Genomic DNA, 12,597 nt, shown 5'->3' with positions numbered 1-12,597 from the left:
TGAAAATAGAGCTATCATACTACCCAGCAATTGCACTACTGGGTATTTACCCCAAAGATACAAATGTAGTGATCTGAAGGGGTATGTGCACCCCAATGTTTATAGCAGCAATGTCCACAATAGCCAAACTATGGAAAGAGCCCAGATGTCCATTGACAGATGAATGGATAAAGAAGAGATGGTATATATATACAATGGAATATTATGCAGCCATCAAAAGGAATGAAATCTTGCCATTTGCAACAACGTGGATGGAACTGAAGGGTATTATCCTGAGCGAAATAAGTCAATCAGAGAAAGACATGTATCATATGATCTCACTGATATGAGGAATTCTTAATCTCAGGAAACAAACTGAGGGTTGCTGGAGTGGTGGGGGGTGGGAGGCATGGGGTGGCTGGGTGATAGACATTGGGGAGGGTATGTCTATGATGAGCGCTGTGAATTGTGTAAGACTGTTGAATCACAGACCTGTACCTCTGAAACAAATAATACATTCTATGTTTGTTTCTAACTGGATCTAAACACCTTCATGAGGAACTTACATTACAGGCTCCAGTTCATAACAGGCCCACCCCACCACTCACTATTCTTTCCCGTCCAACCTAATCTGCACATAGGTGTGAAAGCCATAGGCATTTGAATCTGTGACCTCTGAATTCCATACAGTTGTCCTAGGTTGAGAAATAGAACTCTTCTACCACTGATGTAAATTTATAGAACATGTGAAAGGTCAAAGAAGTGAAATAACTTTAAGCCAATCAGATGAACAAGTAGAATTGGTGTTGTATATTTTAATACAACTGGATGGGAGTAAGAGGGGGGGTGAAGGAATCACATCAGATTGGTTTCTTGGGGCACCTGGGTGGCTCAGTCGGTTAAGTGTCTGCCTCCGGGTCAGGTCATGATCCGGGGTCCTGCGATCAAGCCCCGAGTCGGGCTCCCTGATCAGCAGGGGAGTCTGCTTCTCCCTCTCCTCCTGCCCCTCCCCCTGCTTGTGCTTTCTCTCTCATTTGCTCAGTCTCTCAAATAAATAAATGAAATCTTTAAAAAAATTGGTTTCTTAATGTTTATAAATTCTTGACTAAACAAGGCTAGCCTTCCCATACTATAAAGAACAACTCACTGGGAAACAATGACCCTCTTACACCTGTAGGTCCATCCTCGGTCCATCATCACTTTAAGCAACTCGTATCTGAAAAAGCATAGGTGTAGGAGTCAGAGAAAACCCAGCTAAAGTCTTAATTTTACCTTGTACTGGCTGTTTGATTTCTGGGACATTATATAACTTCTGGAAACTCAGTGTTTTTAATTAGGCTTTAGATATAATAATACTGATAGAATAAATTTTTGTGAGAATTCAATGAAATAAAGTGACAATATTAGCCCTGTGTTAGGCTAAAGGAGAAATTCTACAAATATTAATTCAGCCTCATTTAACTGCTCCCACACCTACAAATGCAAAAAGAACAAATTTTATTCAATTTGACCTCAGAGATATTATGTCTAGCAAATGCTTCGGAACAGTTAGTCAATAGCAAGTATATATATATATATATATATGGATTTTTATTACGAAGCTATCTTTCTCTGATACACAATGCACATTAAAATTATATACTGTACATGTATGTAAATATGCCACATATTAATATGCATGCACATGGCCATATTACAGAGAAGTGGCAGAAAGAACTAAACGACAAAAGGAAGACATGCTTCATTTGGCTTGGCGCAGCACTGACAATTTATTCTGTATTCTTATCCACTTATACCCCAGTGCTAGGCCAAAAAAATTACCATTTTGAAATCTGAATATTTTAATTATTGTCTTTGCCTAAGGGAGACTTAGCAATTCAGACAGCAATATCCTGCTGTGTCACTCCCAGCCTGGGCAGAGACAGCCCTAGTAATGAGTGAGTGACAGCCACTGGAGTGTGTTTCTGCCTGCAAGTAGGGAAGAAAGAGAATGAGAAGCACAACTGGCCATTATCCCCTGACTTTTCATTTGATTCTCTGTCTCTGACCCTGAATCTCATTTAGACTGCCAATCATAGATATGAAATCCCGTCTGTGAACTTCACCCATGGATATGGATCTTGATTCCACAGGGTATTAACAAGAGAGGGGGAAAAGATGAAAGCAACTTTACCTACCAGTCTTGGTGGAAATAGAGACTCATTGCTACGAATGCGATTAAAACAACTGGAGACATTTATATAAACATGAACTAGACACGCTACTAAAAATATATGATTTTCAACTAGAGATGCCATCTGTTCTAATTCACAGTCCTTCAGGTCTAAGAGCTGGTACTGCACCTTGCAATTAAAGGGGTTCAAAAACAACTTACCAAATGTACGAGCTGATAAATAAATTCAATATTGACCTTCAACCATGTGAATCGTTCCACTCTCTTTGTTAATCCTTTACAGGGCTTAATGTTCCATTTAACTATTCATGGATCTAAAATTTTTTCAAAAGGTGAAATTTTAAAAAGCAGTCTTGAGATGTAATTTTCACTGAAGTAAGAGTGTCATAGTCATCTTCAATCCATATAAGCATATATACGTGTGTATATAATATATTAAAGTCAGTATATACTCCACATTGTTCAATTCCGCTTGAAAATTAATACCTGCTCAGCTTTGTTTTAATTTTTTAATACTACTTTAGATTTGCACACATTTTTAAAGGATACAATGCTTCAGAAAATTGTACACATCTTTTAGATATTAGCTTGGGTTGGTAGCAATGCTTTGGTGGGAGTGTTAATACTTCAAGCATCTGTGATTTTAAGTTAACTGAGTAGGTCATATTGCTCAATTTTACTTGTTTATATGTAATTGAAAATACGTGTACATTTTATTGGGATCTTCTGTATATTTGCATTTGACATAAATTGTTTTTTCCCAGAAATAATATAGATTCTCTGAAATAAAATAAATACTTGACATAATTAACTCTTGCAAAAATTAAAAGGTAGATTAAGAAAAGCTTGATGAATTTAATAGACTAAGAAAAAGCTTAATCTAAAATTAAAAAGTAAGCTAAAGAAATCACAATAAAGTAAATGTACTGTTAATTTTAAAAAGAGGTGCAATATCAATTAACCATATGAAAAGTTTGACTCCTCTAATAATTATAAAATAATAATTTAAGAGATAATATTTTTGATGAATAATTTTGCATAGAATTTTTAAAAATTGTATTAATTAAGTAATCTCTACACCTAACATGGGGCTTGAACTTACAATCCTGAGATCAAGAGGCACATGCTCTACTGACTAGCATACTTCTGCATAGAATTTTTTTTAATTTTAAGAGAAATATTGGAAAAGGTATGCCAAGATATACATGCTCACTGTTTATAGGAGTATGGATAATGTTCTTTATGATGCAGCCACCAAAATAGGATTTTGAAGGATACTTCTTAATATGAGTTTTTGTTATATAAAAGGAAATATACACATTTTTATGTGATATTATCTCAATTTTCATATAGGCAGAAAGTTCGATAAATAAGATACTAGATTGAAATTGACAATAATTTTAACAACGGTTATCTCTGAATGATAGGATTGGGAATTTCTTTGCTCTCCTTTTGTACCTTTCTATATTTTCCAGATGCTCAACCATGTGTTTTTTCCTGTATTATTCCAGATGTTCTATCATGTATTATTTGATATGAGAAAAAAGCATTATTGAACAGAACAAATGATTGGAATGATATGGTCATGAAAGCACTAAATCCATAAAAAGCCCAGGTGAGCTGGAAGGTAATTGTCACTAACATCACTCAGTATTGCTTAAGATTGTTCACTTTGAGTTCTCATTAATTTACCTATAATTTCGTCTGCCTTCTTCCCCAGATTCTGATCCCGAAGCATCCCCAAAGGAAGATTTGGGACAGGAGGCCAGTGCTGCTCAGAGTGCAGACTGCATCATGTCACTAGGATTATTTCAGTAAAAAAGAGACAACTACTATTATGTGCATTACTCTTCTTAAAAAATATATTTAAAGAAATATTTTTCTGAATTTATTGTGTGGAAATTTCCAAGAAGAGTTACCAATGTAAACTTTTGTTATTTTTTACTCAGAGAAAAATACTTGTAAATTGTCATAATTATGAACTAAAAAGCAAAACAATTACTCAGAAGCAAAGTATTTATGTGTGTATCATTTTGAGTCAATAAACTTTTAAACATGCACAGGAAATTATTTCTTTGCATTTAAATTTTAAAGCAAGTTGCTCAAGGGAAACTGTGATCATAGACATTTGGGTTCATTTCCAAGTACAGTTCATGGTACAGACCCAGGGACATTTCAGTGAACTCCTCTGATACTGTTAATAATTTCACAAGCAAAATGTTTCCTCATTCCTAATTACAAATCAGGTCAAAACTAGACCTATTATACTATTTGTTTTATATAGCTTATAGAAAAATAATTTATGCTCTCGCTGGGGTTACTAATTTTCACTCATACAACTGCAAGGTCTTATTTTATTTTTTTAAAGCACTACCTGCCTCAAAACTTAGTTTGGGTCTTCATTGGTTGTAGAACTCTAATGATAAATTGCAAGATATAAAGTAAATTCTGAAGAATATCAGTGGAAAATTACTGAAATAGGAAAACATTTCCTCTCTTTTATGGAGCCAGTTAGTTGTAAAACAACCCAAGTTATGTGAAGTACAAACAACAAAGTACAGACTTCTATGGATACCACTACCTCTTAATAAATAACAGCAAAAAACAATAAAACAGCACATAATTTACCAGATGAGGCCAGAAAACAAATTCGTCTCACAATCAATATTACATTGAATTTTTCCATATTGTTTTGTGTATTACAGAGACATGGTTATCTGAAAATTAAGAGTTTTGATATGCTTTGCTAATCAAAATTTTTTCCAAGTATTTTGTCCCCAAAGGCTAATTTCAAAAGTATCAGAAGGGCAAAATTTCAATGCATGTTGTCAACGGAAAAATTGTATGACTCTCTAATGAGATTTTGAATATTTTAAAACCCCTAAATCAGAAAATGACAATTAATTATGGGACCGATAGCAATAACCATCGTTTTGTTTGTAGTGTGCAGTCAATATCACACAACAGACAATTACCAAATGTTATCTTGCATTATAATAAAATTAATGCTACATTTTAATTTCAGGAGTACTTTATAAAACTGTTTTACATATTTCTTACACCTCTTCCTAGGTCATAATCTCTTTGTAAGAATCCGCCTGCACTACATAGTTAATTTATGTTTAAGATGAAAGTAACTATAAATGCACACTTTTTAACTAATTATAGATTGATTGGTATTTATTAATTATGGTAGATTTCTAATCATTATGTTTAGAAATGATTTGCTGGAAGTCTGTCTATTTGGCTGCAGATATAGAAAGCATTGACATAAACATTTTATACCGTACAAGTTACTTCTCACTTGTCTTTCCTCAAACTTCACTATAAAAAATGTCAAAAAATGTGAATATGAGACCAAAAGTGCTAGCTGGATCAAACTGCAAAAACAAGAGGTACTTACAAAGAAGTACTAAAAAGTGGTCAGTGAAGGACAGTGAAGCCAGACTCATCAAGTTCAAATTAGTCATTGATTAGCTGTGAGATCCCTCATCTTTAACTGAGAGTGCTAAAAGCACCTACCTCATGGTGTTATTGTGAATTAACTGAATGAATAATACCACAAAATACTTAGAATAGTGTTTGGGACATGGTACGCCATGCTGTTATTTTTATTGCCATGTATAAAAATTTTGATCCTAAATTTTTCAGTAAATTATGTGTAATTTGAATCCTTTAAAATGCAGAAAGCTAGCTTATTTTTGAACAAATATTCTGAATACCTCCATAAAGCAAAATCCTTTTGTAGGAACTATAAAAGTAACTATTGATTTATTTTTCAAGTAAATATTGATTTTCATATTGGTCATGTTTATTTTTTATTTTTTAAAGATTTTATTTATTCATTCAAGACATCTACTATCTGTGCTAGGTACATTAACTACAAAAATGAGACTATTTATTACATTTTGGATATTTGTTTTCCAGATTGCCCTGGACCTGGAATAGAATCTCAATTTAAGTCCAACAATATATTTTGACTCTCACTTATGTCAGATGCTCAGAATCTAGGCACTTCCTTCTCAGCATCTAATTAATTTCTGATCGAAATTTCCAAGAAGTAGATAGAATATTTCCTTGGCAGAGTCAAGGCATCTAGAGTTTATGTCCTCTTCTAATTTAACTTGGCTAGTTTGGGAGATCAGTGAATTCAATATTTTATCTCATTGATATAGAAGGCAGGCAGGTAGAATAGCTGATATGTATATTTAGATCAGTGTTACTTCAACAATGATGATACAGACCAGAGTCACAAGGGAAAGCAAGTCTTGATGCAATAAACACCAACTTGCCCCAAATGGAATGTCATTAATAGTCAAAGAAGCAAGGCAGAGAGTTTGTTGGTTTGAATAAATTAAACCAACAAACCAATAATGGTTTGAATTAAAATTAAAAGTACTGTTTTATTAGGAGGTCTCTTAATACACAGAACAAATGATCACTTGAATGTCGAGGAATATTGGAAAGTTTGGGAGAAATGTTTTGGAGCTATATTGAACTTTATACCCTCCACGAGCACGTAAATAAACCCTCTCCTGCAGTGTTTCTCAATGTGAGATGAAACTAGAGTGTATATGTCTAGAAAGGTAGGAAGAACTGGGTCCTTGTTAGAAATGCAAATTCGTGGGCCCAAGCTCAAATCAATTGAATCAGAAACAGTGGTGGTGGGCCCCAGCAATCTGTGCTTTAAAATGCCTGCCAGATGATTCTGATATATCATAAAGTTTGAGAACCACTACTCTTGTAAGATAATTTGCTTTAATAGGCAGAGGCTATAAATTTTAGAATTCATGCACTTCAGCCACACTCATCCTGTTAGCTTGTATCCATATCTTACTCTTTCAGTGACAGCCATTCAGCCCATGAAGTACTAAGCTCTAAAACTATGGATCATATAACTTTGCTAATTGCTTATTTGTGTTGTAAATGATTAACAACACTGTGCAACTACTTTTGCAAGGACATGTCATTTGACTTGGTATTACTGAGTCTAGCAAATTTGTGGGCCTCATACATTAAAGATACCATACTTTTATCAGAGCAAACACTAGACCATTTCTTTTTGTATCTGAATGCAGATTTGTTATCCCTCTTTCCCTGATGCCCAGAATTTGATGAGTGAAATAGAACACTGAATTTGGGAAGATATATGCCACTTTTGAAGATCTAGATTAGAATGCTGAAATCCATTTTTAAAATTCTCTCGTATCCCACCCCTTTTATTGTTTTTGAATAATAGAAATCTGCAAGATTATTAACTGCAGGTTGATTTACAGTTTGCAAGTTACTTCTATATCCCTTGATTCATTTGGGTTTTACAATAATCCTGGGAAGTAAAGCAGAGCATTAATTAATTTATCCAATACATATTTATTGAACACCTTACTGTGCCAGTCACTATTCTAGGTTCTAAGGATACAGCAGTGAACAAAACAAAGTCTGCAGTCCAGAGGTGAGGTCCACACTAAAGATGCAGATTTGGAAGTCATTTAAAAACATGGGCCTGAATGACGTTCCCAGGGAATACTGTGGCTAGAATAGTGAGAATGAAGCTCAAATGAGCTCCCATGTGTAGAGGTTGAGAAAAGGAAGAGGAATCAGCAAAGCAGATTGAGAATGCAGCTAGTGAGTTTGGAAGAGAAACAAGAGAGTCTGAGTGGAGAAAAGTGATCAGTGAGTCGAGTGCTGTTGAGAGGTTAAATAAAATGACGACTAAGTGAGTACAGACCACCAGTTTAGGAAACATGGAGATCACTGGATTGGGCAACATGGACATTATTGGTGTCCTTGGAGGATTGATCACACCAGCAGAAATAAAATCATCGTGAAAATGTGTTCATATGATTATGGAAGAGAGAAAATAGAAACAGCCAGTATAACACCTCTCCTAGGCATTGTGGTGTATAAAGGAGCAGAGAAATGGAGGGTAGGAGTGAGTGGGTAGGGGAGTTGTGGGGCCAAGAGGATTTAAGATGAGAAATATTACAGAATGTTATAGATTTATGGGCATTATTCACTTGAGAGGGAAAAATTGATGAAGCAGAAGAGAGGAAGTTTATAGATGCCTCCATATTTAATTAAAGCAATATTCAATTTTTCTCACTCTCCTCAATCTTCAGTAAGTGTTGATGATTAATATAATAATTGATTTCTCCCCAAAGTTTGTTACTTTAAAAGTATTTGAGACATTTAGAAGAGAATCATTGAAAGAAAAGGAACTAGCATTGAGCAGGTGTTTCTACACAGCTCTGCCTATAGGCAAAATAGGAAGGAATGGGGTTAAGCTCATAAATCATTTTTAAAGCTAAATTTTACTACCTTTACTTGAATGCAGTGTTTGGTATTTGCTCAGTAGGAGATTTAATTTAATTGGGACATTTTCCTTTGTACAATATCTCCTAGTTTTAACTGCCACAGATGCTAATTATTCAATTTTTATAAAATGGGTTTTGGTATATACAAAAAACTGGTATTTTAAAATAAAATGCTATGATAGATAGCTTAAAATCAAATCATTCCACTCAACGAATGACAACTAGTAATCATTGTAATAGTGTAAAATTAAGAAAACTCTGATTTTGGTTTGAATTTGAATTTTGTTCTCCTAAGCAACTAAAATTAACTTTACAATCAGAACAGCTTAACTGTCCAGTACTTTGTCTCCCACAGTTTATGTCTGGATACGCTGGGCTTCATCAGCTCTAGTGTGTATGTTTGGAAGTGCAGGATGTAAAACTCACCTTAGGGATCTGGAATTTGAACCCAGCCTTCTAGCTAGCTTCGCAGAGAACATACTTGTATAATGTGCCAAGAATGTAATGCTAAGAATGGTGTTCCGGAACTATTATCACTTCCGCTAGTAAGGATACTTGTGACTATTTTCCTAACTTACTTGATATAAACATATTACAAACTAACTCTATGATTTCCTCAAGTGTAAGCTGTTTTCTCAATAAATGTTAAAAAGAGTCTCTGTGTTCACTTTGTTAATTCCTCAACCGATTTCTGGAGTTGGGGTCTCACCCAATTGTCCCCTTCTAATTATAAATCATTCCAAGACCCTACAGAAGGAATAGGGGCTAGAAAGTCACATGTTGTTCCCAAAATGACTATGGGCATAGATATTCCCATAAAGAGTACTACCCCTTATCTGCTTCTTAATCCAAAACCCTTGTATACTAGTTTAGAATGAGTAACACTATCAGGCTAAGCCAACTTTCTCTTTTTAATTCTCATATTGGTGATATGAACACATTTGAGGATGACTTCTTTTAAAATAAACACACATGAATGCACAAACGTAACTGCACTGAGGCTGGTAATAGATTATTTGATCTATTTCTTAAAACATGACTTCTTGTAGGCAAGATTTCCTAATTCAGTCAGTCTTATATGTATCTTAAACATGTTTTAAAAAACTGAATTTCCTTCCAAATTTTCTGGAACTCAAAACTTTTACTACTTCTGATGGTTAGTCCATCAATTTTCAATATCACCAAATCATGACCATACAATCAGGGTTAATGAGTCAGATAGGAAAAATGATTAATAAAGGAGGGTGTAGAATTGCTTTAAGTGCAAATAAGTTGGTGAAGAGATGGTTCAAAACCAAATAGGGTTATGTGTGTGCAGAATCCAAGTAATACAACTGAGTTTTTGAATTTTTAAAAGAAAAATGTTTATAAAATCTAAGCATTTGGACATAAGGCTGGTAAGTTCTCATTACATGCTTGAGAAGTTTTTGGCAGATCTCTCTGTCTGCCTTGGAAGGTGACAGCAGTACTTTGGAGAATTAAATATATTATTATGGTTTAAAACAGCTCAGGGATATGACAATATGGGATAGAACTAGAAGGTATAATGCTAAGTGAAGTAAGTCAGATCGAGAAAGACAAATACCATATGATTTCACTCATATGTGAAATCCAAAAAACAAAATAAATGAACAAACAAAAAGCAGAATCAGACTATAAATACAGAGAATAAACTGATGGTTGCCAGGTGGAAGGGGATGGTGGAATGGGCAAAATGGATGAAAGGGAGTGGGAGGTACAGATTTGCCATTATGGAATGAATAAGTCAGGGGAATAAAAGGCACGGCATAAGGAATATAGTCAATGTAATTGTAATAGCACTGTTCGGTGACAGAAAATAGCTACACTTGTGGTGAGCACAACATAATATATAGAGATGGTGAATCACTATGTTGTACACCTGAAACTAATGTAACATTGTGTGTCAAGTATACTCAAATAAAATAATAAATAAATGGATAGATAAATAAATAAATAAAATAAATAAATAAATAAATAAATAAGTAAAATAGCTCAGGGATTTCGATTAGTGCATAAACATATTTAAATATTTAGGGAAATCTAATTTGGCAAATTCATAAGTTAATTGAGCTTTAACCAAAAATGACTAAAAGTTACTTTGTAATCACAAAATGAAACAACACGTGACTTTCTTGCCCCTATTCCTTCTGTAAGGTTTTGGAATTATTTGTAATTAGAATGGGACAATTAGTTTAGACCCCTAACTCCAGATATAGGTTGAGGAATAGTGATGATGATGATGATGATGATGATGATGATGATGATGAAAACTGGAACTAAAATTTAAGGCTCAGAAAACTCTAGGGTCCTATTTCTTCAATTAATGGAGTATTAATTTAAGTACAGGTAGTATTGAGGAGTGTTTGCCTAACAAATAAAGCTTCACTTAGATAATTAAAAAAAACAACAACAACCTTAATGGACACAAATTAATTTTGATGCTCAGAAATATACCAAATTCATCTTACTAAAACACTAACTCGTTTCTTTTTACTCCAAATTAGAGTCAATCTGGCTAATTACATCAGAATTATTACAGCACGGTTTTCTTGGACTTTTTAAAAAGGGAATTTTATAATTTTGGATAATATTATGTAAGCAAATGAATGAAAAATTTGAAATTCTCCCTTAAAATTATGACTCCCAATAACCATTTGCAAGCACTTGGAAACATAAATATGGAGTCTTATGTTTGAAAGTTACTTAGAACAAATGAGAAGCATCTTAAGAAAATTAGGAATTCCTTCCCACCTCTCAAAATAATCTTCAACTACTTCCAAAACTTTAAAAAATGGTGACTGTCCTTAGCAGAAAAGTATAATGTCACTTAGGGCAATAACAAGAAGTTCAAGGTTCTAACAATTATCCAAGAAACAACAAATATGCTAAAAATTTAAAAAAAGTCACCTAGCTTTTATATGAATTTTGGATAACTGAATCCAAATGAGAACTTTTTTAAATTAAAGAAAAACAAAGGCAAGGAAAAGCTCCTAGAAAAAGCTGTCAGATGTTTTCCATTGTACTTTTTCATTATATAGTTATCTTTCATATCTACTACAAATACATACTTCTTTGAATTCCTAAAGTTCTACAGTTTCCTAGACACATGCAATAAATTAAAATTTCATCCTGCCTGCTACCAGATTAATGCTATGCATCTCATAATTTTAAATTGAAGAGTAATCAGCCAGAATCTGCAAGTCAATTCAACCCAGCATATTATCATTAATTAACATTTAATGAATGCCCACAGGTGTATGCAATAGTATTAGAAGGCAGTATACCAATTGCTGTTTAAGGGCATGTAATATGATTCATATATAATTGCCATCCTAAATCTGGCTAAACTCTGAATACAGATTGGCAAATTGACAGACATATTGTATTGATCAACTAAAGGCAAGATTCCTAAAAAGCACTCAACAAGAAATAACAGAATATTTTTTCAAATATAATATAAGAAAGCCACCAAAGTAGTAATTGCTATATGCTATCTTTCCTGATCTTTTCTGTGGGGGTGGGGGTGGGGTGTCGGGGGCAAGGGCATAAAATAAGTGGATCGGCACATACATATACATTATATACACCAAGATAGAAAAAGAAAAAAAAAAAAAACAGAAAGCCAGTTATTTACTGAAGAAGAATGTTTTGTAGAGGAAAGCAAGACTAAATCAAGGTCACTGGGTTTCTTTTCAGCAGAGTCCATAAACACCTCAAAGTTAGCAAACTCGGTAATTTAGATAACAGAAAAACCTGATCCTAATCAGAAAATCTGAAGAAAGCAAGACTGAACTAACTATAATAGTTATTAAAAGATGTTTCTTGAATAAATGAATAGAGAATTGAAGAATTATATGACTCCATTCATTAAAAGTCATTACTTATTGCTCTTTAATATGCACACAAGCTGGACCTGAAATATATTGAAATTCACGTAGGGAAGACCTTTGGATGGTTTACAACAAATTACAAAGTCAGAAGTGAGCAAAGACAGGGAAATTATTTGGTACCAATATTAGAGGCCAACAGAGAACAACCATAAAAGGGAAATAATAGGATTGCTTACTATTATAAGTGATCTACATCCAATACGTAAGTTATCATGTAACT

The 12,597-nt window shown here is 33.8% G+C and overlaps 1 protein-coding gene across 5 annotated transcripts in view; it reads right to left on the bottom strand.

Moving 5' to 3' along the window:
- The window catches only part of ARHGAP24 (Rho GTPase activating protein 24), a 511,960-nt gene that overhangs the window by 78,809 nt on the left and 420,554 nt on the right, over nucleotides 1–12,597 (bottom strand). Inside the window, exon 2 of one of the 5 annotated variants that reach the window (XM_064584736.1) lies at nucleotides 1,127–1,195. The exons of the other annotated variants lie outside the window; for them this stretch is intronic. The gene's annotated coding sequence lies outside the window, so the exon portion shown is untranslated. The remainder of the gene's footprint in view (nucleotides 1–1,126; nucleotides 1,196–12,597) is intronic. 5 annotated transcript variants of the gene reach the window in all.

This window comes from Mirounga angustirostris, unplaced genomic scaffold (genome assembly GCF_029215605.1).
Source record: "Mirounga angustirostris isolate CCGP_5_RB_7025 unplaced genomic scaffold, mMirAng1.0.hap1 SCAF_2, whole genome shotgun sequence".
Classification (NCBI taxonomy): Eukaryota; Metazoa; Chordata; class Mammalia; order Carnivora; family Phocidae; genus Mirounga; species Mirounga angustirostris.
Note: the sequence above shows the minus strand (reverse complement) of the source record. Positions and strands in the feature narration are given on the sequence as shown.